We start from the raw sequence: 27,420 nt of genomic DNA on the forward strand, positions 1-27,420 counted from the left end.
ACCATATGACCCAGAAATCCCACTCTTAGGCATATAACTTGAGAAAACCAAAATTGAAAAAGACACGTATCCCATTGCAGCACTATTTACAATAGCTAGAACATGGAAGCAACCTAGATGTCCATCGACAGATGAATGGATAAAGAAGTTGTGGTACATATACACAATGGAATATTACTCAGCCATAAAAAGGAACACATTTGAGTCAGTTCTAATGAGGTGGATGAACCAGAACCTAATATACAGAGTGAAGTAGGTCAGAAAGAGAAAGATAAATATTGTATACTAACAATCTAGAAAATATGGTATCTAGAAAAATGGTACTGAAGAATTTGTTTACAAAGCAGCAATGGAGAAACTGACATAGAGAATAGACAGGGGGAGAAGGGAGTAGAGGGTGAGATGTATGGAAAGAGTAACACGGAAATTTACATTACCATATGTAAAATAGATAGCCAATGGGAATTTGTTGTATGGCCAGGAAACTCAAACAGGGGCTCTGTATCAATCTAGAGGGGTGAGATGGAAAGGGAGATGGGAGGGAGTTTCAAAAGGGAGGGGATATATTTATACCTATGGCTTATCCATGTTGAGCTTTGACAGAAAACAACAAAATTCTCTAAAGCAATTATCCTTCAATTAAAAATAAATAAATTTTTTAAAAAATTAATGATCCAAAAAAAAAAAAAAATCATAGTAACGCTGCATCGCAAGGGAAAATGGTAGTTCTCCCGAAACAGTCAGTGAGAGATGCAATTTCTAGGTAGGTTTATAAGATGCCTGGGGCCCCCAAGGAGGAGAAAGGGATTTGGGGCTTTTGAAGAGGAGATAGGTGTTTGGAGTTCTCAAGAAGGAAAGAACAAATGTTTTGCTTTGTTTTCTACATTCCTTAGCAAGGATTATATTACAGCAATGTATCTTGCTTGAGGACCATTTCTCCTTCTTGAAAACCTTCTGACATCCTGTTATCTTAAAACGTATATTATGGGAGTGCGTCTGGCAAGAACTTTCTATTAGTTCTAATCCTGCTATCTTAGAATGTAAATTGTGGGAATGGGTCTAGTAAGATCTTTACAACCTTGAGACATTCTTTTGATGTATTGTAATAACCAATTTAAAAAGTATATAACTCCCTTGCTAAGACTAGCGAGTAGGGTACTCTCCACCCGCCCCCCCCCCCCATTCTTATGTCTATGTCAGAAGCTTCTTCTGTCCCTTTTTATACTTTAATAAAACTCTGCTAATGAATAAAGGTTTACTGAAATTTAAAAAAAAAAAAAAAGCTCTTGTGGCGGATTCATTTTGATATTTGGCAAAACTAATACAATTATGTAAAGTTTAAAAATAAAATAAAATTTTTAAAAAAATTAAAAAAAAAAAAAAGCTCTTGAGTGATCAAGCCTGGTCCCTGGTCCCAAAGCTAAATCTTCTCCTTTGGACAACATGAATCTGACATCATTCACTATAAGCTATCATCTTGGGGGCTTTTCCAGGATCCTCAGGACAGGGTAATAAATACTCAGAGGTCTAGCCTCTCTGCTTTCTCAGTATACACATTTTCTGCTTTACTTAACTCTCCAGTGTGCTTGTGTGAATGAAAGACACGCCCTGCACAAAGCAAATGATGAACACTGCTCTGTGGTTTCATGGTGCTTGGCAAGGACTGAAGGCAGCCCCAAAAAGGGGAGCATTATAAGGTTTATACAGGTTTATACAGACCTGCCAATGCCAAGAGACATCCAAGGTCCCTGCAAGGAGAGCGGCCAGAAATGGGCGAAGCATGTCTACTGAACTATCCTTTCTTGGTCAGCTTTGCCTGGTCTTTTTGACCATTTCATAATTGCATGGGGAATTATAATATCAACTTAATATGCCAGATCATAGACTTTCAAGGGACTTGTGATCCATGCTGTTACTATGTACTTTTACTTAGACTCCAAGTATGGAAGCACCTATCCTTACTAGGAGCTGAAAGTTACAAGAGCATATTTGGGAGCAAGGCAGAGATCTAGCTCCAGAAACATCTCTCAGTCTAGAGGTCACTCTCTTAGCTGCCTGGCTCAGGGGCCAGCGACCTGAAAGTGAGTCTTTGTTATGGTTGTATCTCCGATTTATGTGGAGAGAAGTGCTGCTGAATGACCATGAGCTTTTTGAGGACACAGATGAGGAATTGCAGTATGTGGTAAGATTGCAATTACAATAGGCTTCTTCCTTTGATAGTGCTAGACCTTAACGGACCAGAGGAGGCTCTCTGGTAGCTTTTGTCTCAACTTCTTAGATATTCTTTTCTGTGGAATCTGTGGAAATGAACTGGAAGGATTGGCCCTAGTAGCTTGAGGACAAAAATCACTTTTTCCTCACTGGCCAACCCTCCATGACCTTTTTTGCTATACTGGTGTGGTGACACTCAGAAGGGACTTCTTGGTTGCTGTTTGTCCCTTTATGACTCAGCATTTCTACTGTGGTTTGGGTTTCCCTGGTGGCTCAGCTGGTAAAAAATCCACCTGCAATGTGGTAGACCTGGGTTTGATCCCTGGGTTGGGAAGATCCCCTGGCGAAGGGAAAGGCTACCCACTCCAGTGTTCTGGCCTAGAGAATTCCATGGACAGTCCATGGATTTGCAAAGGGTTGGACACAACTGAATTACTTTCACTTTTAGGACTATACTCAGGAAAGTGCACAGGCAAATGTAAGAGGGATGCTTCCCTGAGTAATCCTAGCTTGTGCAACATTCCAGGAAAGCTACTGTGCTCCACCCCAGGTAACATCAGAGGAAAAGGGCAAATCAGAGGGAGGAGCCAAGATGGTAGAGGAGTAGGACGGGGAGAACACTTTCTCCCCACAAATTCATCAAAAGAGCATTTAAATGTCGAGTAAATTCCACAAAATAACTTCTGAATGCCGGCAGAGGACATCAGGCACCCAGAAAAGCAACCCAACTCTTCAAAAGGAGGTAGGAAAAAATATAAAAGACAAAAAAAGAGACAAAAGAGGGAGGGACGGAGTTCCGTCCTGGGAAGGGAGTCTTAAAAAGAGAGAAGTTTCCAAACACCAGGAAACCTTCTCACTGCCGAATCTGTGCTGAGCTTTGGAAGCACAGAGGGCAACTTAACAGGGAGAAAAAATAAATAAACAATTAAACTCGCAGATTGCGAGCCCTACGGTAACTCCCCCAGTGGAGAAGCAGCACAGATGCCTGCACACGCCATTGGCAAGTGGGGGCTGGGCAGGGAAGCGCGGCGTGGGCTGCATCGCTTAGAGTAAGAATCTGGCCTGAATACCCTGAGCGCTATCTGAGCGAAATAATTTGGGCTAGCAAACCAGACTGTGGGATATCTACCACACGAAAAGCCAGCCCTAATCTAAGACACCGCCAGGGCCGCACACGGAACAAAGGACTGAACAGAGATAGCCGGCTGCAGACCTTCCCCTCTGGTGACAGGCAGCCAGAGCCAGAAGGGGGCAATTGCAGCCCCAGAGAGACATTATCTATAAAACTGTAAGCAGGCTTCTTTGCTAACTAAAACTTCTTGGGGGTCTGGACAGTCAACATCTGCCTGAGAAGGTGCGCCGGTTTTACACCCAGATAACCGAGTGGCGGGGAGGCGATAAGTCACAGCATTGGCGCTCGCCGAACACCTCATCACCTGAGCTGCTCGGACCTGGGAAGAGCACAAAACGGAGGCCCAACTGAGTGTGCGCCTCTGAGGACTACCCGAGTGCCTGAACCTGAGCGGCTTGGATCTGGGAGGTACATGCAGCCCAGGGCCAGCCTCAGATTGTTCCCCGCGGAACAACCTAGAGCCTGAGCAGTGTGGGCAGGGAGGCTACACGTGCCGTGAGCGGGGGCAGACCCAGTGTGGCTGAGGCACTGCGAGCACACGCCAGTGTTATTTGTTTGTAGCATCCCTCCCTCCCTCCCCACAGCGGGACTGAACAAGTGAGCCTAAAAAAAACAACAAAAAAGTGTCCTCCACCGTCCCCTTTGTGTCAGGGCGGAAACCAGACACTGAAGAGACCAGCAAACAGAAGTTATAACAGAGGGAAACGCCTTGGAGATTAAAACCCTGTGGTTACTATGGACTACATAGGAAGGGGCCTATAGATCTTGAGAAATATAAGTCGGACCAAGAAACTAGCCAAAAATGAACTGAACCCACAATACTCACAAAAAAACAGAGAAAGTCCTAGATACATTTTTACTATTTTTACGATCATTCTTTCTTTTTTTTTAATTAAAAAAAAAATTAAGTCCTCTATTGTTCCTTTAATTTTCACTTTTATAACCTATTACTTTGCAAAAAACAAAAAAGACCCTATTTTTTTATTCTTCAGCAAACTTCATATATATATAATTTTTTGACCTTGTTTTTTTTTTTCTTCTGTTCTTTAACATTGTATTTTGAAATTCCAAATTCTACTCTAGATTTTTAATTTTAGCTTTTTGGTATATGTTATCAATTTTTTACCTATAGTTTTTTTTTTATAATTTCTGTGACTTTTTTTTTCCTGTTTCTTTCTCTTCTTCTATTATATAACATTGTATATCTGAAATTCCAAACTCTACTCTAGACTTTTAATTTATGCTTTTTGGTATTTGATATCAATTTTCTACCTGTATTTTCTTTATAATTTTTGCGATATTGTTTGTTTTTGTTTGTTTGTTTTCTCTCTTTATTTTTCTTTTTCCTTTTTTTTAATATTGTATTTTTGAAATTCCAAACTCTACTCTAGATTTTTAATTTTTGCTTCTATGTATTTGTTACCAATTTTGTACATTTAAGAACCCAATCTTCAGGACCCATTTTTCACTAGGGAGCAAGATTACTGGCTTGACTGCTCTCTCTCCCTTTGGACTCTCCTTTTTCTCCACCAGGTTGCCTGTGTCTCCTCCCTAACCCCTCTACTCTACCCAACTCTGTGAATTTCTGTGTGTTCCAGATGGTGGAGAACACTTAGGGAACTGATTACTGGCTGGATTTGTCTCCCTCCTTTTCATTCCCCCTTTTATCCTTCTGGCCACCTCTGTCTCCTTCCTCCTTCTTCTCTTCTCTGTATAACTCCGTGAACATCTCTGAGTGGTCCAGTTGTGGAGTGCACATAAGGAAGTGACTACTGGCTAGCCTACTCTCTCCTCTATTGATTCCACCTCATCTCATTTGGGTCACTTCTAACATCCACCTCCCTCTTCTCTTCTCCATGTAATGCTGTGAACCTCTCTGAGTGACCCTCACAGTAGAGAAACTTTTCATCTTTAATGTAGATGTTTTATCAATGGTGCTGTATAGAAGGAGAAGTTTTGAAACTACTGTAAAAATAAGACCGATAACTGGAAGCAGGAGGCTTAAGTCCAAATCCTGACTCCAGGGAACTCCTGACTCCAAGGAACATTAATTGACAGGAGCTTATCAAACGCCTCCATATTGACACTGAAACCAAGCACCACACAAGGGCCAATAAGTTCCAGGGCAAGACATACCAAGCAAATTCTCCAGCAACAAAAGAACACAGCCCTGAGCTTCAAGATACAGGCTGCCCAAAGTCACCCCAAAACCATAGACATCTCATAATTCATTACTGGACATTTCATTGCACTCCAGAGAGAAGAAATACAGCTCCACCCACCAGAACACCGACACAAGCTTCTCTAACCAGGAAACCTTGACAAGCCACCTGTACAAACCCACACACAGTGAGGAAATGCCACAATAAAGAGAACTCCACAAACTACCAGAATACAGAAAGGACACCCTAAACTCAGCAATTTAAACAAGATGAAGAGACAGAGGAATACCCAGCAGATAAAGGAACAGGATAAATGCCCACCAAACCAAACAAAAGAGGAAGAGATAGGGAATCTACCTGATACAGAATTCTGAATAACGATAGTGAATTTGATCCAAAATCTTGAAATCAAAATGGAATCACAGATAAATAGCCTGGAGACAAGGATTGAGAAGATGCAAGAAAGGTTTAACAAGGACCTAGAAGAAATAAAAAAGAGTCAATATATAATGAATAATGCAATAAATGAAATTAAAAACACTCTGGAGGCAACAAATAGTAGAATAACAGAGGCAGAAGATAGGATTAGTGAATTAGAAGATAGGATGGTAGAAATAAATGAATCAGAGAGGATAAAAGAAAAACGAATTAAAAGAAATGAGGACAATCTCAGAGACTTCCAGGACAATATTGAACGCTACAACATTCGAATCATAGGGGTTCCAGAAGAAGAAGACAAAAAGAAAGACCATGAGAAAATACTTGAGGAGATAATAGTTGAAAACTTCCCTAAAATGGGGAAGGAAATAATCACCCAAGTCCAAGAAACCCAGAGAGTCCCAAACAGGATAAACCCAAGGCGAAACACCCCAAGACACATATTAATCAAATTAACAAAGATCAAACACAAAGAACAAATATTAAAAGCAGCAAGGGAAAAACAACAAATAGCACACAAGGGAATTCCCATAAGGATAACAGCTGATCTTTCAATAGAAATTCTTCAAGCCAGGAAGGAATGGCAAGACATACTTAAAATGATGAAAGAAAATAACCTACAGCCCAGATTATTGTACCCAGCAAGGATCTCATTCAAGTATGAAGGAGAAATCAAAAGCTTTTCAGACAAGCAAAAGCTGAGAGAATTCTGCACCACCAAACCAGCTCTCCAACAAATACTAAAGGATATTCTCTAGACAGGAAACACAAAAACGGTGTATAAATTCGAACCCAAAACAATAAAGTAAATGGCAACAGGATCATACTTATCAGTAATTACCTTAAACATAAATGTGTTGAATGCCCCAACCAAAAGACAAAGACTGGCTGAATGGATACAAAAACAAGATCCCTACATATGTTGTCTACAAGAGACCCACCTCAAAACAGGGGACACATACAGACTGAAAGTGAAGGGCTGGAAAAAAGATTTTCCATGCAAATAGGGACCAAAAGAAAGCAGGAGTAGCAATACTCATATCAGATAAAATAGACTTTAAAACAAAGGCTGTGAAAAGAGACAAAGATGGTCACTACATAATGATCAAAGGATCAATCCAAGAAGAAGATATAACAATTATAAATATATATGCACCCAACACGGGAGCACCGCAGTATGTAAGACAAATGCTAACAAGTATGAAAGGAGACATTAACAATAACACAATAATAGCAGGAGACTTTAATACCCCACTCACACCTATGGATAGATCAACTAAACAGAAAATTAACAAGGAAACACAAACTTTAAACAATACAATAGACCAGTTAGACCTAATTGATATCTATAGGACATTTCATCCCAAAACAATGAATTTCAACTTTTTCTCAAGCACACATGGAACCTTCTCCAGGATAGATCACATCCTGGGCCATAAAGCTAGCCTTGGTAAATTCAAAAAAATAGAAATCATTCCAAGCATCTTTTCTGACCACAATGCAGTAAGATTAGATCTCAACTACAGGAGAAAAACTATTAAAAATTCCAACATATGGAGGCTGAAAAACACGCTGTTGAATAACCAACAAATCACAGAAGAAATCAAGAAAGAAATCAAAATTTGCATAGAAACGAATGAAAATGAAAACACAACAACCCAAAACCTGTGGGACACGGTAAAAGCAGTCCTAAGGGGAAAGTTCATAGCAATACAGGCACACCTCAAGAAACAAGAAAAAAGTTAAATAAATAACCTAACTCTACACCTAAAGCAACTAGAAAAGGAAGAAATGAAGAACCCCAGGGTTAGTGGAAGGAAAGAAATCTTAAAAATTAGAGCAGGAATAAATGCAAAAGAAACAAAAGAGACCATAGAAAAAATCAACAAAAGCAAAAGCTGGTTCTTTGAAAGGATAAATAAAATTGACAAACCATTAGCCAGACTCATCAAGAAACAAAGGGAGAAAAATCAAATCAATAAAATTAGAAATGAAAATGGAGAGATCACAACAGACAACACAGAAATACAAAGGATCATAAGAGACTACTATCAGCAATTATATGCCAATAAAATGGACAACGTGGAAGAAATGGACAAATTCTTAGAAAAGTACAACTTTCTAAAACTGGACCAGGAAGAAATAGAAAATCTTAACAGACCCATCACAAGCACGGAAATTGAAACTGTAATCAGAAACCTTCCAGCAAACAAAAGCCCAGGTCCAGACGGCTTCACAGCTGAATTCTACCAAAAATTTAGAGAAGAGCTAACACCTATCCTGCTCAAACTCTTCCAGAAAATTGCAGAGGAAGGTAAACTTCCAAACTCATTCTATGAGGCCACCATCACCCTAATACCAAAACCTGACAAAGATCCCACAAAAAAAGAAAACTACAGGCCAATATCACTGATGAACATAGATGCAAAAATCCTTAACAAAATTCTAGCAATCAGAATCCAACAACACATTAAAAAGATCATATACCATGACCAAGTGGGCTTTATCCCAGGGATGCAAGGATTCTTCAATATCTGCAAATCAATCAATGTAATACACCACATTAACAAATTGAAAAATAAAAACCATATGATTATCTCAATAGATGCAGAGAAAGCCTTTGACAAAATTCAACAACCATTTATGATAAAAACTCTTCAGAAAGCAGGAATAGAAGGAACATACCTCAACATAATAAAAGCTATATATGACAAACCCACAGCAAACATTATCCTCAATGGTGAAAAATTGAAAGCATTTCCTCTAAAGTCAGGAGCAAGACAAGGGTGCCCACTTTCACCATTACCATTCAACATAGTTTTGGAAGTTTTGGCCACAGCAATCAGAACAGAAAAAGAAATAAAAGGAATCCAAATTGGAAAAGAAGAAGTAAAACTCTCACTATTTGCAGATGACATGATCCTCTACATAGAAAACCCTAAAGACTCCACGAGAAAATTACTAGAACTAATCAATGACTATAGTAAAGTTGCAGGATATAAAATCAACACATAGAAATCCCTTGCATTCCTATACACTAATAATGAGAAAACAGAAAGAGAAATTAAGGAAACAATTCCATTCACCATTGCAACGGAAAGAATAAAATACTTAGGAATATATCTACCTAAAGACACTAAAGACCTATATATAGAAAACTATAAAACACTGGTGAAAGAAATCAAAGAGGACACTAATAGATGGAGAAATATACCATGTTCATGGATTGGAAGAATCAATATAGTGAAAATGAGTATACTATCCAAAGCAATTTATAGATTCAATGCAACCCCTGTCAAGCTACCAACGGTATTCTTCACAGAGCTAGAACAAATAATTTCACAATTTGTATGGAAATACAAAAAACCTCGAATAGCCAAAGCGATCTTGAGAACGAAGAATGGAACTGGAGGAATCAACCTGCCTGACTTCAGGCTCTATTACAAAGCCACAGTTATCAAGACAGTATGGTACTGGCACAAAGACAGAAATATAGATCAATGGAACAAAATAGAAAGCCCAGAGATAAATCCACGCACATATGGACACCTTATCTTTGACAAAGGAGGCAAGAATATACAATGGATTAAAGACAATCGCTTTAACAAGTGGTGCTGGGAAATCTGGTCAACCACTTGTAAAAGAATGAAACTAGAACACTTTCTAACACCACACACAAAAATAAACTCAAAATGGATTAAAGATCTCAATGTAAGACCAGAAACTATAAAACTCCTAGAGGAGAACATAGGCAAAACACTCTCCAACATACATCACAGCAGGATCCTCTATGACCCACCTCCCAGAATATTGGAAATAAAAGCAAAAATAAATGGGACCTAATTAACCTTAAAAGCTTCTGCACATCAAAGGAAACTATTAGCAAGGTGAAAAGACAGCCTTCAGAATGGGAGAAAATAATAGCAAATGAAGCAACTGACAAACAACTAATCTCAAAAATATAGAAGCAACTGCTACAGCTCAACTCCAGAAAAATAAATGACCCAATCAAAAATGGGCCAAAGAACTAAATAGACATTTCTCCAAAGAAGACATACAGAGGGCTAACAAACACATGAAAAGATGCTCAACATCACTCATTATCAGAGAAATGCAAATCAAAACCACTATGAGGTACCATTTCACACCAGTCAGAATGGCTGCGATCCAAAAGTCTACAAATAATAAATGCTGGAGAGGGTGTGGAGAAAAGGGAAGCCTCTTACACTGTTGGTGGGAATGCAAACTAGTACAGCCACTATGGAGAACAGTGTGGAGATTCCTTAAAAAACTGGAAATAGAACTGCCTTATGACCCAGCAATCCCACTGCTGGGCATACACACTGAGGAAACCAGAAGGGAAAGAGACACATGTACCCCAATGTTCATCGCAGCACTGTTTATAATAGCCAGGACATGGAAGCAACCTAGATGTCCATCAGCAGATGAATGGATAAGAAAGCCGTGGTACATATACACAATGGAGTATTACTCAGCCATTAAAAAGAATACATTTGAATCAGTTCTAATGAGGTGGATGAAACTGGAGCCTATTATACAGAGTGAAGTAAGCCAGAAGGAAAAACACCAATACAGTATACTAACGCATATATATGGAATTTAGAAAGATGGTAACAATAACCCGGTGTACAAGACAGCAAAAGAGACACTGATGTGTAGAACAGTCTTATGGACTCTATGGGAGAGGTAGAGGGTGGGAAGATTTGGGAGAATGGCATTGAAACGTGTAAAATATCATGTATGAAACAAGATGCCAGTCTAGGTTCGATGCATGATACTGGATGCTTGGGGCTAGTGCACTGGGACGACCCAGAGGGATGGTATGGGGAGGGAGGAGGGAGGAGGGTTCAGGATGGGGAACACATGTATACCTGTGGTGGATTCATTTTGATATTTGGGAAAACTAATACAATTATGTAAAGTTTAAAAATAAAATAAAATTAAAAAAAAAAAAAAAAAGAAAGGGCAAATCAAACAAAGGTCTTGTTAGTATGGAACTAAATCAATTTGAGATGCCATCAGGTCTACTGGTGCATCTCCACCTTGCCTCAGTGGTAGAACCAGGAGGGATGAGTAAGGCACCTGTGTCAGCAAGGGACAGACTAAGCCCAACTAGGGAAGGAAAGCTTTGGTGGAAAGTCTGTCTACAGTCCCATCTAGAGCAGGGAGAGATGCCTCCGATGGAAAGAAGCCATGGCTGTGGATGCCGCTTTTTTCTCTCTTACAGATAGGCGTTAACAGTTCCAGAACCACTCATTTAAAATGTATTTTTAAAAACTGGCACATGTTTGATCTCCCAAATTTAAAAAAGACACGCCTGATCTTCTGTGATACTGAATGGCCATGGTATTCTTTGGAAGACAGGGAACACTGGCTTGTTGAAGGGTCTCAATTATAATACTGTTTTACAATTAGACCAGTTCTGTAGAAACAAGAGAAATGGGTAGAAGTGATATATTTGTTGCTCTTTATCTCTCTGCCAGGCATGCCAGACCTGTGTCCTAAGGATACAGATTTGGCTGTAAAGCTTTCAACTCCTTCCTGTCCTCTTACTCTGCCTCTGCCTCTGCCTTTGTATCTGGGGCTCACAACTGAGCAAGCTGAGGGTAAAGGAACCCCTCCAGGAAGGGTTGCCTCAGTCTCAATAGAAGTTTAAACAACCCCAGTTCTAATGCAGCCTCAGACTACTTTGGTTTCAATAGGAACTCAGACAGCCAAAGTAGAGGAGGTGAAAACAACCAAAATTAAGGGTAAAATACAAGATAGAGAAGAGAATGAGAAAGAGGATGATGATGAGAAAAAGCAGGCTTCTCTAATTTATCCCTGGGGGCATATATGAAAGGTAGCTAGAAGGGCTGAGGAATAGACACACAACTTACCTCCCTTTCAGGAGGCCCCCACTGGGAAAAATAACCAATCCATAAAAATCCATAAGCCCTTTTCTTACTCAGTGGTAAGAAAGAGAGATCTGGGAGACTATTTAGAGGACAAAAAAAGTACACAAAAACCTTTACAGGGCTAATTTTACATATGAGCTTACTTGGAGAGATGTAATACATGTCTTGGGACAGATGCTGACCCCTGACTCAAAAACTCGAGTTTGGGGGGAAGCTACTACTTTTGGAGATGAATGGCTTGAACGTGAGACAAGGAGAGAGAGGGAACATGGAATAGCCCTTTCCTTCCTACTGGGGGCCAAATAGTTCCCAAAGCAGAGCCACTTTGCTGGATGTATTCTTGGACTCAAGCAAGCACACGCTGAGACCTAAGACTATGCTAAGTTGGCTGACATAGAACAGGGAGAGAAGGAAACTCCTGGTAAATTCTTAAATAGACTATGGGAGGCACTCCACAAGTTTACTGACATTGATCTCAAAATTACAAAGGTAGAAATGACCTTATAAGGTAGATTTCTCACTCACTCAGCTCCAGATATCCACCATAAGTTACAAAAACAGGCATTTGGGCCAAATATGTCTTTAGAAAAACTGTTGTACCTGGCTCAGATGGTATATCATGGTAGAGAATATGAGGAGGAAAATAGGAGGAGAAAAAGAACTAGGAAAAAAACTGAAGCCCCAACAAAGGCTGTTAGATCCACTCTGAAACAGCCTGAGAAAAATGTCCAGAGGGACCCAGATGAAAATGAATGAACTCGTTATTAGTGTGAAAAGGAGGGGCATCTCGAGCAGAATTGCCCTCAGGCATCTAAGCTGCTCCTGGCTTCATGTCTGGTCTACAAAGGACCATACTGGAGAAGAGACTACCCTCCAAGGTGTAGGCCCCAGGGGTCAGACTCTAGATAATTGGGACTGAAGGTGCCCAGGGGTCCCCACACAATCTCCCATCCTAATAACACCTGAGGAACCCTGGATATCAATAACCGTGGGGAGCGGGGGCGGCGAATCAGTCAGTTTTCTTTTGGACGCTGGGGCAACTTTCTCTGTGCTCACTAAAGCTCCTGGCCTGCTTTCTCCTGATCCACTACCATAATGGGAGTGTCAGGACGAGCCAAACGCTATTATTTCAGTCATTCTTTAAGGTGCAACTGGGACTCTGTGCTATTTTCGCATGAGTTTCTGATCATTCCAGAGTCTCCCTTACCCCTTCTGGGGAGGGATATACTAAACAAGGTCCATGCCTCTGTTTTCATGAATATGGAGCCTGTTTTTTTCTCTCATATTAATTGAACAAAATGTAAATTATAAAGTGTGGGCTGATGGAAAAACTGTGGGTCAAGCATAAAATGCTGTTCCTGTCATTATCAAGCTCAAAGACCCTCATTTTTTCCACATCAAAAGCAGTAGCCACTAAAGCCCAAGTTTAAGGAATGATTAAAACCCATCATTGAAAATTTAAAGGAACAGGGGCTATTAATTCCTTGTAATAGTCCATGCAACACTCCTATTTTCGGTGTTAAAAAAAGTCAAATGATAAATGGAAACTTGTTCAAAACATACAAATAATTAATGCCTAATCCTTATACTTTATTGTCTGAAATTCCTAAATGAGCCAAACATTACTTTAAGACAATTGAGAGGATTGTTGGGCATTACAGGCTACTGCTACATTTGGATTCTGGGTTATGGGGAACTTGCCCAGCCTTTGTATAAACTTATCACTGAGACTCAGGAGGCCCAAACTGACAAGCTAGTTTGGTTCCCAGAGACTCAAAAGGCTTTTAAGACTCTTCAAACTGCTCTCTTGCAGGCTCCTGCTTTGAGTTTGCCCACAGGATCAGAGTTTAGTTTGTTTGTTACTGAAAAAACAGGCTATGGGCATATAGGTTAAGTGTAATTGCTAATATTGTTTTGCTAATGCCTAAAGCTCATAAGTTTACTAATGGGCAAAATCTTACTGTACTGACTGATGTAAGGGGGATCTTAAACACTAAAGTTCAGAATGACAATGGTTCTGCCTTTAAAGCTACTGTAACTCAAGGGGTATCAAAAGCTCTAGCAATAGAATACCATTTACACTGTTCCTGGAGACCCAAATCCTCAGGACAGTTGAAAAGGCTAATGACGTTAGTAAGAGGTATCTGCATAAGCTATCTCAGGAAACACAAGACAGTTGGTTTAAAGTTTTACCCATAGTTTTAATGAGGGCTTGAACTGCCCCTAAAAAAAGGGGACTGTCTCTATGGCAGACCGTTTTTGTGCACATTGTCATAGATCCGGAAGACTTAGAATTAACTATGTGACTCAACTATCAGCTTTTCAAGAGACATTAGGAGAACTCCAGGAGGAGACCCCTGACCCAGCCTCCATAATCGGTCTAATTACTGTGTCTGCTGTGTCTGCAGATCACTCCCCTCATCAGTTGAAGACTTCCATGGTGGGTTTCTCCATTTCAAGGAAAAGACTTTCTTCAACTTTGTCAATATCTTCACCAACAATAATTACTTGTGATGCCTCTCTAATTTGATGACATCTAGCAACCCTAAGCGCAGCCACTGCTCCTTACCTTGGACGAGGGGTATCTCCTCACGGCCGCCCCTCCTGACATTGAACATGGAATAGCTCCTCTCGGCCCTCCTGCACCTGCACAGCCACGGCTCCTTGGACGTGGGGTTGCTCCTCCTGGCCGCCACCCCTGGCATCGGGCATAGGGTAGCGCCTCCCAAACACTGCTCCTGACCTCTGGTGGTGGATAGTGCCTCCGGGCCTCCGCCCTTGGCCTCGGGTGGAGCATAGTGACTCCTGGCCACTGCCCCTGACCTCTGGTGGTGGGTAGTGGCTCTGGGCCTCCACCCCTGGCATCAGGCTTGGGGTAGCCACTCCGGGCCGCTGCCCCTGGCGTTGGGCGTGGGGTAGCGCCTCCCGGCCACTGCCCCTGACCTCGGGCAGGGAGTAGCTCTTCTCTGCCATGTGGCTGCATGGGTGCAGGAAGGTCGAGAGGAGCTACTCCATATTCAAGATTAGGAGGGGCAGCCATGAGAAGATACCCCTCCTCCAAGGTAAGAAGCAGTGGCCGCGCTTTGCTGTAGCAGCTGTGAAGAGATACCCCACATCCAAGTTAAGAGAAACCCAAGTAAGACAGTAGGTGTTGCGAGAGGCCATCAGAGGGTAGACACACTGAAACCATAATCACAGAAAACTAGTCAACCTAATCACACAGACCACAGCCTTGTCTAACTCAATGAATCTAAGCCATTCCCTGTAGGGCCACTGAAGATGGGCAGGTCATGGTGGAGAGGTCAGACAGAATATGGTCCACTGGAGAAGGGAATGAAAAACCACTTCAGTATTCTTGCATTGAGAACCCCATGAAAAGTATGAAAAGGCAAAATGATTGGATACTGAAGGAGGAACTCCCCAGGTTGGTAGGTCCCCAATATGCTACTGGAGATCAGTGGAGAAATAACTCCAGAAAGAATGAAAGGATGGGGCCAAAGCAAAAACAATACCCAGTTGTGGATGTGACTGGTGATAGAAGCAAGGCCCGATGCTGTAAAGAGCAATATTGCATAGGAACGTGAAATGTTAAGTCCATGAGTCAAGGCAAATTGGAAGTGGTCAAACAAGAGAAGACAAGAGTGATATTGACACTCTAGGAATCAGCAAACTAAAACAGACTGGAATGCGTGAATTTAACTCAGATAACCATTATATATGCTGTTATAATATATATATAATATAATATTATATATTATATAATTAATATATAATATAATATTTAATATTATATTTATTAATATAATTAAATTATATTATATAATGTATATAATATAAACATTATATATATTCCTGTGGGCAGGAATCACTTAGAAGAAATGGAGTAGACATCATGGTCAACAAAAGAGTCCGAAATGCAGTACTTGGATGCAATCTCAAAAACGAGAGAATGATCTTTGTTCGTTTCCAAGGAAAACCATTCAATATCACAGTAATCCAAGCCTATGCCCCAACCAGTAATGCTGAAGAAGCTGAAGTTGAATGGTTCTATGAAGACCTATAAGACCTTTTAGAACTAACACCCAAAAAAGATGTCCTTTTCATTATAGGGGACTGGAATCCTAAAGTAGGAAGTTAAGAAACACCTGGGGTAACAGGCAAATTTGGCCTTGGAATAAGGAATGAAGTGGGGCAAAGGAGAACAGAGTTTAGCCAAGAGAATGCACTGGTCATAGCAAACACCCTTTTCCAACAACACAAGAGAAGACTGTACACATGGACATCACCAGGTGGACAACACCAAAATCAGATTGATTATATTCTTTGCAGCCAAAGATGGAGAAGCTCTACACAGTTAGCAGAAATAAAACCAGGAGCTGCCTGTGGCTCAGATCATGAACTCCTTATTGCCAAATTCAGACTGAAATTGAAGAAAGTAGGGAAAACAACTAGACCATTCAGGTATGATCTAAATCAAATCCCTTATGATTATAAAGTGGAAGTGAGAAATAGATTTAAGGGACTAGATCTGATGGATAGAGTGATGAACTATGGCCAGAGGTTCATGACACTGTACAGGAGACAGGGATCAAGACCATCCCCATGGCAAATAAATGCAAAAAAGCAAAACGGCTCTCTGAGGAGGCCTTACAAATAGCTGTGAAAAGAATAGAATCCAAAAGCAAAGGAGAAAAGGAAAGATATAAGCATCTGAATGCAGAGTTCCAAAGAATAGCAAGGAGAGACAGAAAGCCTTCATCAGTGATCAGTGCAAAGAAATAGAGGAAAACAAAAGAATGAGAAAGAGTAGAGATCTCTTCAAGAAAATTAGAGATACCAAGGGAATATTTCACGCAAAGATGAGTTCAATAAAGGACAGAAATGGCATGGACCTAACAGAAGCAGAAGTTATTAAGAAGAGGTGGCAAGAATACACAGAATAACTGTGAAGAAAGATCTTCATGACCAAGATAATCACAAGGTGTGATCACGCACCTAGAGCCAGACATCCTGGAATGTGAAGTTAAGTGGGCCATAGAAAGCATCACTATGAACAAAGCTAGTGGAGGTGATGGAACTTCAATTGAGCTATTTCAAATCCTGAAAGATGATGCTGTGAAAGTGCTGCACTCAATATGCCAGCAAATTTGGAAAACTCAGCAGTGGCCACAGGACTGGAAAAGGTCCATTTTCATTCCAATCCCAAAGAAAGGCAATGTCAAAGAATGTTCAAACTACCGCACAATTGCACTCATCTCACTCGCTAGTAAAGTAATTCTCAAAATTCTCTCAGCCAGGCTTCAGCAACACGTGAACCATGACCTTCCAGATGTTCAAGCTGGATTTAGAAAAGGCAGAGGAACCAGAGATAAAACTGCCAACAGTTGCTGGATCATGGAAAAAGCAACGGAGTTCTAGAAAAACATTTATGGACTATGCCAAAGCCTTTGACTGTGGGGATCACAATAAACTGTGGAAAAATTCTTCAAGAGATGGGAATACCAGACCACCTGACCTGTCTCTTGAGAAACCTATATGCAGGTCAGAAAGAAACAGTTATAACTGGAGATGGAACAACAGACTGGTTCCAAATAGCAAAAAGAGAACGTCAAGGGTCTATATTGTCACCCGGCTTATTTAATATAAATGCAGAGTACATCATGAGAAATGCTGGGCTGGAAGAAGCACAAGCTGGAATCAAGATTGCCAGGAGAAATATCAATAACCTCAGATGTGCAGATGACCCCACCCTTATTGCAGAAAGTGAAGAGGAACTCAAAAGCCTCTTGATGCAAGTGAGAGAGGAGAGTGAAAAAGTTGGCTTAAAGCTCAACATTCAGAAAATGAAGATCATGTCATCTGGTCCCATCACTTCATGGGAAATAGATGTGGAAACAATGGAAACAGTGTCAGACTTTGCTTTGGGGGCTCCAAAATCACTGCAGATGGTGATTGCAGCCATGAAATTAAAACACGCTTACTCTTTGGAAGGAAAGTTATGACCAACCTAGATAACATATTCAAAAGCAGAGACATTACTTTGCCTACAAAGGTCCGTCTAGTCGAGACTATGGTTTTTCCAGTGGTCATGTATGGATGTGAGAGTTGGACTGTGAAGAAAGCTGAGTGCCAAAGAATTGATGCTTTTGAACTGTGGTGTTGGAGAAGACTCTTGAGAGTCCCTTGGACTGCAAAGACTTCCAACCAATCCATACTAAAGGAGACCATTCCTGGGTGTTCTTTGGAAGGATTGATGTTAAAGCTGAAACTCCAATACTTTGGCCACCTCATGTGAAGAGTTGACTCATTGGAAAAGACTCTGATGCTGGGAGGGATTGGGGGCAGGAAGAGGAGTGGACGACAGAGGATGAGATGGCTGGATGGCATCATTGACTCGATGGACATGAATTTGGGTGAACTCCGGGAGCTGGTGATGGACAGGGAGGCCCGGCATGCTGCAATACATGGAGTCGCAAAGAGTCGGACACGACTGAGTGACTGAACTTAACTGAACTGAGCGATCCTAAGATGAATTGGTGTAATACTTTGTACCTTAACTATAGATATAATGTGATATTTAATCTTGATTATGTTTTAACTTTGTGTAATGTCTATTTTCCTTATATCTGCAATTGTATAATGCAGTTTGTTTCTAACCTTCTGAAAGCTTTTTTTTTTTTAATAAATTTATTTTAATTGGAGGCTAATTACTTTACATTATTGTATTGGTTTTGCCATAGATCAACAAGAATCTGCCTTCAGTTCACTTCACTTCAGTTCAATCGCTCAGTCATGTCCGACTCTTTGCGACCCCATGAATCAGAGTGCGCCAGGCCGCCTTGTCCATCACCAACTCCCGGAGTTCACTCAGACTCACGTCCATCGAGTCAGTGATGCCATCCAGCCATCTCATCCTCTGTCATCCCCTTCTCCTCCTGCCCCCAATCCATCCCAGCATCAGAGTCTTTTCCAATGAGTCAACTCTTCACATGAGGTGGCCAAAGTACTGGAGTTTCAGCTTTAGCATCATTCCTTCCAAAGAAATTCCAGGGCTGATCTTCTTCAGAATGGACTGGTTGGATCTCATTGCAGTCCAAGGGACGCTCAAGAGTCTTCTCCAACACCACAGTTCAAAAGCATCAATTCTTCAGTGCTCAGCTTCCTTCACAGTCCAACTCTCACATCCATACATGACCACTGGTAAAACCATAGCCTTGACTAGACAGACCTTTGTTGGCAAACTAATGTCTCTGCTTTTCAATATGCTATCTAGGTTGGTCATAACTTTCCTTCCAAGCAGTAAGCCTCTTTTAATTTCATGGCTGCAGTCACCATCTGCAGTGATTTTGGAGCCCAAAAGAATAAAGTCTGACACTGTTTCCACTGTTTCCCCATCTATTTCCCATGAAGTGGTGGGACCAGATGCCATGATCTTCGTTTTCTGAATGTTGAGTTTTAAGCCAACTTTTTCACTCTCCTCTTTCACTTTCATCAAGAGGCTTTTTAGTTCCTCTTCACTTTCTGCCATAAGGGTGGGGTTATCTGCATATCTGAGGTTATTGATATTTCTCCAGGCAATCTTGATTCCAGCTTCTGCTTCTTTCAGCCAAGCATTTCTCATGATGTACTCTGCATATAAGTTAAATAAGCAGGGTGACAATATACAGCCTTGACGTTCTCCTTTTGCTATTTGCAACCAGTCTGTTGTTCCATGTCCAGTTCTAACTCTTTCTTCTGACTTGCATATGACTTCCCTGGTGGCTCAGACGGTAAAGCGTCTGCCTACAATGTGAGAGATCTGGGTTTGATCCCTGGGTTGGGAAGATTCCCTGGAGAAGGAATTGGCAACCCACTCCAGTACTCTTGCCTTGAAAATCCCATGGACGGGGGAGCTTTGTGCAGGCTACTATCCATGGGGTTGCAAAGAGTCAGGCACGACTGAGCGACTTCACTTTCACTTTCTTTTTTCGACCTGCATATAGGTTTCTCAAGAGGCAGGTCAGGTGGCCTGGTATTCCCATCTCTTGAAGAATTTTCCACAGTTTATTGTGATCCACACAGTCAAAGGCTTTGGCATAGTCAATAAAGCAGAAATAGATGTTTTTCTGGAACTCCCTTTCTTTTTTGATGATCCAGCAGATGTTGGCAATTTGATCTCTGGTTTCTATGACTTTTCTAAAACCAGCTTGAACTTCTGGAAGTTCACGGTTCATGTATTGCTGAAGCCTGGCTTGGAGAATTTTGAGAATTACTTTCCTAGCGTGTGAGATGAGTGCAATTGTGTGGTAGTTTGAGCATTCTTTGACATTGCCTTTCTTTGGGATTGGAATGAAAAATGGACCTTTTCTAGTCCTGTGGCCACTGCTGAGTTTTCCAAATTTGTTGGCATATTGAGTGCAGCACTTTCACAGCATCTGCCTTATGACCCAGCAATCCCACTACTGTGCCTACACACCGAGGAATTCAGAATTGAAAGAGACACGTGCACCCCAATGTTCTTCACAGCACTGTTTATAATAGCCAGGACATGGAAGCAACCTAGATGTCCATCAGCAGATGAATGGATAAGAAAGCTGTGGTACGTATAGACAGTGAAAGCTTTTAGGTTACAAATGGTTGTCCAGGCTCCTATGAGTGCCACAGCCTCCTCCAACGATTACTTGGGGCTCCTGGATCAGAGACCCTCAATATGAAAGTTAGAATAATACGTTGCCTCAATAATTTAAGGACAATGCCCGTCAACAGCAGGAGGTAGTTATGGAATGAAAATGACGCCCCTTTCTCCTGGCAATATAATTCTCCTAAAAGAAAAGTGGGGGTGAGAGAGTCAATTTCTAGGTAGGTACATAAGAAATCTGGGGTCCCGGAGGAGGAGAAAGGGGTCTGAGGCTTTCAAAGAGGAGATAGTGGTCTGGAGTTCTCAAGGAGGAAAGGACAAGTTTTGGTTTTTTTTTTTTTTTCCCTCTATCTTCCTTAATAAGGACTATATAACAGCAATGTATCCTGCTTGAGGACAGTCTCTCCTTCTTGAAAACCTTCTGACTAATCCTGTTCTCTTAAAATGTATATTACGGGAGTTGTTCTGGCAAGATATTTCTATTGTTAGTTTTAATCCTATCATCTTAAACAACAGAATGGGAAAGACTAGATATCTCTTCAAGAAAATTAGAGATACCAAGGGAACATTTCACGCAAAGATGGGCTTGATAAAGGACAGAAATGGTATGGACCTAACAGAAGCAGAAGATATTAAGAAGAGGTGGAAAGAATACACAGAACAACTGTACAAAAAAAGATCTTAAAGACCAAGATAATCACGATGGTGTGATCATGCACCTAGAGCCAGACATCCTTGAACGTGAAGTCAAGTGGGCCTTAGAAAGCATCACTACGAACAAAGCTAGTGGAGGTGATGGAACTTCAGTTGAGCTATTTCAAATCCTGAAAGATGATGATGTGAAAGTGCTGCACTCAATATGCCAGCAAATTTGGAAAACTCAGCAGTGGCCACAGGACTGGAAAAGGTCCGTTTTCATTCCAATCCCAAAGAAAGGCAATGTCAAAGAATGCTCAAACTACTGCACAATTGCACTCATCTCACACGCTAGTAAAGTAATGCTCAAAATTCTCCAAGCAAGGCTTTAGCAAAGCTGAACCGTGAACTTCCAGATATTCAACCTCGTTTTAGAAAAGGCAGAGGAACCAGAGATCAAATTGCCGACATCTGCTGGATCATCAAAAAAGCAAGGGAATTCCAGAAAAACATCTATTTCTGCTTTATTGACTATGCCAGAGTCTTTGACTGTGTGGATCACAATAAACTGTGGAAAATTCTTCAAGAGGTGGGAATACCAGACCACCTGACATGCCTCTTGAGAAACCTATATGCAGGTCAGGAAGCAACAGTTAGAACTGGACATGGAACAACAGACTGGTTCTAAATAGGAAAAGGAGTACGTCAAGGCTCTATATTGTCACCCTGCTTATTTAACTTATATGCAGAGTGCATCATGAGAAATGCTTGGCTGAAAGAAGCAGAAGCTGGAATCAAGATTGCTGGGAGAATATCAATAACCTCAGATATGCAGATGACACCACCCTTATGGCAGAAAGTGAAGAGGAACTAAAGAGCCTCTTGATGAAAATGAAAGAGGAGAGTGAAAAAGTTGGCTTAAAACTCAACATTCAGAAAACGAAGATCATGGCATCTGGTCCCACCACTTCATGGGAAATAGATGGGGAAACAGTGGAAACAGTGTCAGACTTTATTCTTTTGGGCTCCAAAATCACTGCAGATGGTGACTGCAGCCATGAAATTAAAAGAGGCTTACTCCTTGGAAGGAAAGTTATGACCAACCTAGATAGCATATTGAAAAGCAGAGACATTACTTTGCCAACAAAGGTCTGTCTAGTCAAGGCTATGGTTTTACCAGTGGTCATGTATGGATGTGAGAGTTGGACTGTGAAGGAAGCTGAGCACTGAAGAATTGATGCTTTTGAACTGTGGTGTTGGAGAAGACTCTTGAGCGTCCCTTGGACTGCAATGAGATCCAACCAGTCCATTCTGAAGAAGATCAGCCCTGGAATTTCTTTGGAAGGAATGATGCTAAAGCTGAAACTCCAGTACTTTGGCCACCTCATGTGAAGAGTTTACTCATTGGAAAATACTCTGATGATGGGAGGGATGGTGGGCAGGAGAAGAAGGGGACGACAGAGGATGAGATGGCTGGACGGCATCACTGACTCGATGGACGTTAGTCTGAGTGAACTCCAGGAGTTGGTGATGGACAGCAAGGCCTGGCATGCTGCAATTCATGACGTCACAAAGAGTCAGACAGGACTCAGCGACTGAACTGATCACCTTAAAATATGAATTGTAGGAGTGGGTCTACTAAGATATTTACAACCTCGAGACATTCTTTTGATTTATTGTAATAACCATTTTTAAAAGTATATGACTTCCTTGTTAAGACTAGCGAAGGGGGGCACTCCCAACCCACTTCTAATGTCTATGTCAGAAGCTTTCTCTGTCCCTTTTTATACTTTAATAAAACCCTGCTACATAAAAGCTCTTGAGTGATCAAGCCTGGTCCGTGGTCCCAAAGCTAAGTCTTCTTTGGAGATCATGAATCTGACATTGTTCATGGTAAGCTATCAACAGAATATGATGATCCAACTTTTGTAATTTAAAATAGCTGTTATTAAGAAATTTGATCACTCTACTTTTGGCCTGGAGGGGATCCCTGTAGTAGTTGCAGACAACAACGGTGCTGCCATGGCCCAGGGAGTCACAGCCATGCTGCCCCCACCTTCCATCCCCCCTCCTGCCCTCACTCCAGAGCCCCAAGTAGATGAGGAGGGCCTGCCACTTCTGCCCAAGACAGGGGCTCCAGGCTGCTCAGACTCCCTTTTCCCTGCTTGAACTGCAGCCTGGGTGCAGCCTCGGCTGCTTGAGGGGAGGCTTCAAGAATGGCGATGAGGAATTGGAAGAGGATGAGGACCTTGAAGAGGAAGAACAGGAGGAAGAGATGAATCACTTCCTGCTGAGGCTGAAGTGGTGCCAGCCAGACGCTCAGAAGGAGGAGGAGCACCTGATTAATCTCTCTGAGCCAGCCCCATATATCTTGTGTTCCATTTGCAAAGGTTACTTAATAAATGCAACTACCATAACAAAATGTCTTCATACATTTTGTAAAAACTGCATTGTAAGACACATTTGCTATAGCAACAGATGTCCAAAATACAACATAGTAGTACATCAGACACAACGTCTTTACCACATAAGGTTGGACCAAGTGTTACAAGACATAGTGTACAAATTAGTGATCAGTCTAAGAGAAAAAAGCAAATGCATGATTTCTATAAAGAAAGGGGTCTAGAAACACCTAAAGCTGTTGTTCCACAGCCAGTCCTTTCAAACAAAAGAAAAACTTAAAAAGTCTTAAAATGAATGTTTCCTATTCCACCTGAACTTGATATGTCTTTATTACTAAAGTTTATTGGTGTTGATGAAGGCACAGGACATTTTAAGCCACTGGAAAAGAAGTTTGTCTGAATTTTGCAAGAAGCAACTATTGGACATGTAGGAAAATTCCTCAGAAGAAAAAGAAAAATGTGTCTTGATTCAGCTTGTCAGGTAGATATCATCTGTGGTGATCATTTGTTAGAGAGTATCAAACTCTAAAGGAAACATGACATGTAATAGGTGATGCAGCAATGCAGGATGGTCTGCTGATCCTTCATTATGGACTTATGGTTTCTTTTTTGAAAATTACTTGGATGATTCTAACGGTATCTAACAGTAGAAGGGAAACAAAATAAGACACTTCTGCAGGATTGCAGTCTCACCAAAGATTTTCATGAAACGTGTAATTGCTATCACTTTGTGCTGTTTGAGACATAACTGATCTATTTTCAGCAAAAAGAATCATGGATTTATAAATACAACTTGGAATGATAGAATGCATCTGTTTTACTAGAGACTACATGTAAAAAGCTTCCATAGCTCATGGGGAAAATTTGTAAAGCATTGAATTTTTATGATTTCAGATACTTTGACATTGATTTTGTTTCCTAATCGAGGTAAATCAGTTAGTTACTGTTTGTCTTCATGGAGCCACACCACTTTCCAGTTGGTTCAGATTCTGCTCTCTTCAATGGCATCAGTTTTGCAGTCATCCTTTTGGAAAATGTGTGCTTTTGAACTGAAAATTTAAAGCCAGGCTTTGTTAAATTACAAAATGTACCTCCTAAAAAACACCAAAATTTCTCTCCTTATGTCTGTTACCATTTGTTTTATGTATTTGGGTCTTCCTATATGTACCTCTATGTTTGTTTTATGGATTTGGGTCTTCCTATATGTACCTAAATGTACCTCTTAAAAAACACCAACATTTCTCTCCTTATGTCTGTTACTATTTGTTTTATGTATTTGGGTCTTCCTATATTAGGTCCATATATATTAACAAGATATATATTACATATATTAACAGTAACTCAATGGGCACGAGTTTAAGTAAAATCCAGGAGTTGGCAATAGTGAGTCCTGGCATGCTGCAGTTCATGGGGTTGCAGAGTCGGACATGACTGAGCAACTGAACTGACTGATATTAACAAGTGTAAAATCCCCTTCTTGTATGGATCCTTTTATTATATATAGAGAGAAGGCAGTGGCACCCCACTCCAGTACTCTTGCCTAGAAAATCTCATGGATGGAGGAGCCTGGTGGGCTGCAGTCCATGGGGTTGCTTAGAGTCGGATACGACTGAGCGACTTCACTTTCTGAGCGACTTCACTTTCACTTTTCACTTTCATACAGTGGAGAAGGAAATGGCAACCCACTCCAGTGTTCTTGCCTGGAAAATCCCAGGGACGGGGAGCCTGGTGGGCTGCCGTCTATGGGGTCACACAGAGTCGGACACGACTGAAGTGATTTAGCATTTAGCATTATTATATAGTGTCCTTTTTAATCTTTCTCTTGATCTTTTAATTGGGAGTGGTTCCTCTGTTTCTCCATTTTACTTATATTCTCTTATTCTGTGACTTTAGGAGAAATAATTATCTACTGTGGTCTTGGAGGGTTATTTATATGTGGGGGTATCTTTGTGTAGGTTTAATATATTTGGTGTGAGGACTGTTTTTAGTATGGATGCTTATCACTTCTTTCCTCAGTGTGTGTTAGTTGTTATTCCCTTGATAGGAGGTGTGTAGATATGGTAGCTGTTTCCTGGTCCTGAGGTTCTCAGAGGCAGGGGTGGCTCAGGTACAACCCTGAAGGTGGTTCCTGACCACTTCTGGAGACTGTGAGGGTGGTGATGGCATCTTGGGACCACTCTTGGTGTCTGAGTGGGTAGTAGAGGGGTGGGTCATGAATACTCCTGGGCTCCAGGAGGGATGCATCAGGGACTCACAAACACTCCAGGCATCTAGGTGGATAGTGGTGGCAGCTTGATACCCCACCCCTGAAGCCTGTGCAGGCAGTGTCCAGTCCTCTGTGAGTGCACTCACTGAGAAAAGGGCTACAATCAGGAGTCCCTCCTGTCTCTTCATGCAACCCTCAAACAGTGGTGACTAGCCTGTAAGTAACCCAGGCTTCCTCCGTGTACACTCTCAGCTGTGGTCATAATGGATTCCAGCAACCCCCACACTGAGGCTATTTCCACACAGCCAACTCCAGTCCTCTTCCCAGTTCTGATCTCCAAACTCTGAATTCCAGCATCCAGCCCCTGCCCACAGTGGTGGTAGCGTATTTCAGGCTGGGGAGTGCAGGGCAGTGGCACTGACTGTTCTGTTCTTCCTCTGGTCTTGCTGCCACAAATAATCTGCTGCATTCTCCTCTCATGCTCTGAGGCTCCCCTTCTGTCCTGGCTGATCTCCCTACCAGTGAAGGGCCTTCCAGGATTCAGGAACCTTTATTCTCTCACAGCTCCTTCTTAGGGGCACAGGTTCTGTCCTGATTTTTTTTTTTACTTTTTTGCCTACCCAGTTACACGGAGATTTTCTTGCCCTTTCAGCAGCCTGAGATCTTCTGCCAGTGTTCAGTAGATACCCCATGAGAACTGTTCTACATATAGATGTATTTTTCATGTATCTGGGGGAGAAGGTGAGCTTCACATCCTACTAGTCTGCTGTCTTGATTATTCTCATGGTATCTTTAAATGGGCCTTGTATAAGATAGTTACCTCTCTTTTGCTTAATTATATTGTGTGATAGACATTATGTCTCCCTGGGGAATCTTTCTCCTGCCTGGTATTATAAGACAGGGTTGAACAAGATGATTAGGGCCATGGATACTCCTGAAGCCTCAATTGCTTCACTTTGGGAAACGTTAACTAGTTCCCCATGGTGGACAACTATCTTAATTACAATAATTCTGGTTGTTTTGTTCTTGCTGTTTGCTCCCTGCATCTGTAATTGTATAACTGGATTTGTTTCTAGCTGCATGAAAGCTTTTAAGTTACAAATGGTTGCTCAAACTCCTGCTACTGCTGTAGCTTCCTCCAGCTACTATTTGGGGCCCCTGGATCAGATATCCTCAATATGAGGATTAGGAGAATATGTTGCCTCACCAATTTAGGGACAACACCCCTTGTCAGCTCGGAAGCAGTTATGGAATGAGAACGACGCCCCTTTTCCCTAGGCAACATAATTCTCCTAAAAGAAAAGGGGGGAATGAGAGAATCATTTCCTAGGCAGGTTGATAAGGAGTCTAGGGTCCCCAAGGAGAGAAGGGTCTGGAATTCTCAAGGAGGAAGAAAGGACAAACTTTATTCTTTCTCCACATTCCTTAGGATTATATAACAATAATGTATCCTGCCTAAGGACAGTCTTTGGATTCAACCTTCTGTTATTTTAAAATGTTAATTATGGGAGTATACCTGGTCTTTACAAGGATGTATCTTGCCTGAGGACAGTGTTATCTTAAAATGTAAATTATGGGAGTAGGTCTGATGAGGTCTTTACAACCTCCAGACATTCTTTGGATTATATAACCTCATTGTTAACACTAGCAAGCGGGTACTCTTTCTGCCCCCTTCTGATGCCTATGTCAGAAGCTTTC

The 27,420-nt window shown here is 41.3% G+C and overlaps 1 pseudogene; it reads left to right on the top strand.

The window, feature by feature from the left end:
- The window catches only part of LOC133242640 (polycomb group RING finger protein 6-like), a 153,831-nt pseudogene extending 129,180 nt beyond the window's left edge, over window positions 1-24,651 (top strand).
- Window positions 24,652-27,420: the final 2,769 nt, after the last annotated feature.

Source organism: Bos javanicus, chromosome X (genome assembly GCF_032452875.1).
Source record: "Bos javanicus breed banteng chromosome X, ARS-OSU_banteng_1.0, whole genome shotgun sequence".
NCBI classification, from domain to species: Eukaryota; Metazoa; Chordata; class Mammalia; order Artiodactyla; family Bovidae; genus Bos; species Bos javanicus.